Raw genomic sequence first — 2,500 nt, 5'->3', positions numbered from 1 at the left:
AAGCAGCTCGCCACTAAGGCTGCTCGCAAGAGTGCCCCGCCACCGGCGGTGTGAAGAAGCCTCACCGTTACAGGCCCGGCACCGTGGCTCTGAGAGAGATCCGTCGTTACCAGAAGTCCACTGAGCTACTCATCCGCAAACTGCCCTTCCAGCGCCTGGTGCGAGAAATCGCCCAGGACTTCAAGACCGACCTGCGCTTCCAGAGCTCCGCCGTGATGGCCCTACAGGAGGCTAGCGAGGCTTACCTGGTCGGCCTGTTCGAGGACACCAACCTGTGCGCCATCCACGCCAAGCGGGTGACCATCATGCCCAAGGACATCCAGCTGGCCCGCCGTATTCGCGGAGAGCGCGCATAAATGAGGATGACCTGAACTCGAATATCCCCCAAAGGCTCTTTTAAGAGCCACCTCCATATTTCCATCAAAAAGGCACAATTGTTCCATGTATACACGCACCTCTACATTAGCCACCATGTATGTTGTTCACTAACACGTCTAAAAGCTACGTATTGCACCTTTTTAGTTGCCTGAAGTCTAGCTTCAATGTTTGTGTGTGTATATACACAACCATCTGGCATCATCCACTTCCTTTGAACTATATAGTAACACAGTAAAATGCTTTACAAAGGAGGGGAAAAAGAAACGAGTGATAATATAGGCCGAATAGTAACAAGAATTGTGTTCAGATGAATAATTGACACTATTAGTTGTGTGTAATAATAGCCTTGCATGCAGTCCAGAAAAAACATGCATGCCAACTTACTTTGAAAGTCCCATGTTGCAGTGCTGCTGAGAGACTCATGCAGAGGCCCAAACTTTACAATGGAGCACGGAGGCCATCTTGTGGTTAAATGTGGGTACTGCACCTCATGGTGATTCCCTTTCAGCATTTGCTCTTTAGGCCAGCGTTTCCCAAACGCGGTCCTGGGGTCCACAAGGGGTGCGCGTTTTGCGTTTTGCCCTAGCACTCCACAACTGATTCTAATACTCCCAGCTTGATGATGATGAGTTGATTATTTGAATCAGCTGTGTAGTGCTAGGGCAAAAACTCCCAAAATGTGGCCCGAGTTTGGGAAACCCTGCTTTAGGCTAATACTAGCCTATTAGGATGACTTGGTTCGATCGCTTTAATGGCAACTGCTGAACTCTGGTTTCACTAATTACTTGTCCCAGGTCACCATTATGAATCCAATAGCAAAACAAATGTTTCAAAATTGCTCAATAGTGAAAAAAGGCCAGGAAATGATGGGTTCTCAGCAATATTTCACCAACAACCAATCACTATTCACGCATAGACATTAGGATCATCAACAAATATTCCTAAGTCATACTACAAAAGGGTTGTAACGAAATGGATTTGTCTGTTCAATGCAAGTTCAACGTCAAAGAAAAAGTGCATCACCACAACAAACGTGTCTTTAGATACACTGTAAAAAATGACTTTGTGGAATGTACTCAAGCTATTACAGTCAACAAAAGCACACGTCATATTGTTGAGTAGATCTTTTTGCTTGTTTTTATGAGTAGATAAGCTTGAGTAAGTTGAGTTGATGTGGTCCAATACATTGAGTAAAGATGATAGAGACGTAAAAAGGATTATATTACATTGATTCGACTCAAATAGACATTGTGTTATTTTACCTGAATGATTCATCCTATTATGTATTTAGACCAACTTACTTTGGATTCACTCAATCACATCCCTTAAGAGAAAAGGTATCCGGACACCGGGAATCCATTTATTTAAACATCAACGGTTTGCAAAACATCTGTTATTATGAGTTGACAAATTACGTAATTGCAATCAACACTGCAGGTAACTCATGATTGCTGCAGGTAGGCAACACCGTAGAAATAGGAACTACAACACTAACAACAAGTGACATTTACTCCTGATGTACTGACTGACCTGTTGCAACCTCTACAACCACTGTGCTTATTATTTGACCCTGCTGGTCATCTATGAACGTTTGAACATCTTGGAGAAAAATGTGTGAAACCACTGCCTATATGAGGAGCTGTCGTTGTTTGTTTTATTACCACATACTTATGGAAATTGCACCGGTTGAGAGATGATGGCTCTCTTGTGCCTACGGTGAAGGGTACTTCTGATCCAGCAGGTGGTGCTAAGATCCCTCCCTATATGACTTGAATGATGAGTTGATTTATTCCTTATAGCTCCTAATGATTTTAAGGCCAGTGTTGGCAAACATTACTTGTGCTCCAGCAGGTGGCCATGACATCCCTCCCTATATGACTTGACTGACCAGTTAGTTGATGGACTCCTTATAGCTCCTAATGATTTTAAGGCCAGTGTTGGCAAACATGACTTCTGCTCCAGCAGGTGGCCATGAAATCCCCCCTATATGACTTGACTGACCAGGTAGTTGATGGACTCCTTATAGCTCTTAATGATCTCAAGTGTCTGTGTTTTTATGTGGTTAGGAGTTTTGCTCACTGCGTGTCCCCCTTCCATTTCAGTGTTTCCCAACTCCAGCGGT

General features: G+C 43.9%; 1 pseudogene; it reads left to right on the top strand.

The window, feature by feature from the left end:
• LOC123488671 overlaps positions 1-408 on the top strand; it is a 497-nt pseudogene extending 89 nt beyond the window's left edge.
• Positions 409-2,500: the final 2,092 nt, after the last annotated feature.

This window comes from Coregonus clupeaformis, unplaced genomic scaffold (genome assembly GCF_020615455.1).
Source record: "Coregonus clupeaformis isolate EN_2021a unplaced genomic scaffold, ASM2061545v1 scaf2422, whole genome shotgun sequence".
Taxonomy (NCBI): domain Eukaryota; kingdom Metazoa; phylum Chordata; class Actinopteri; order Salmoniformes; family Salmonidae; genus Coregonus; species Coregonus clupeaformis.
Note: the sequence above shows the minus strand (reverse complement) of the source record. Positions and strands in the feature narration are given on the sequence as shown.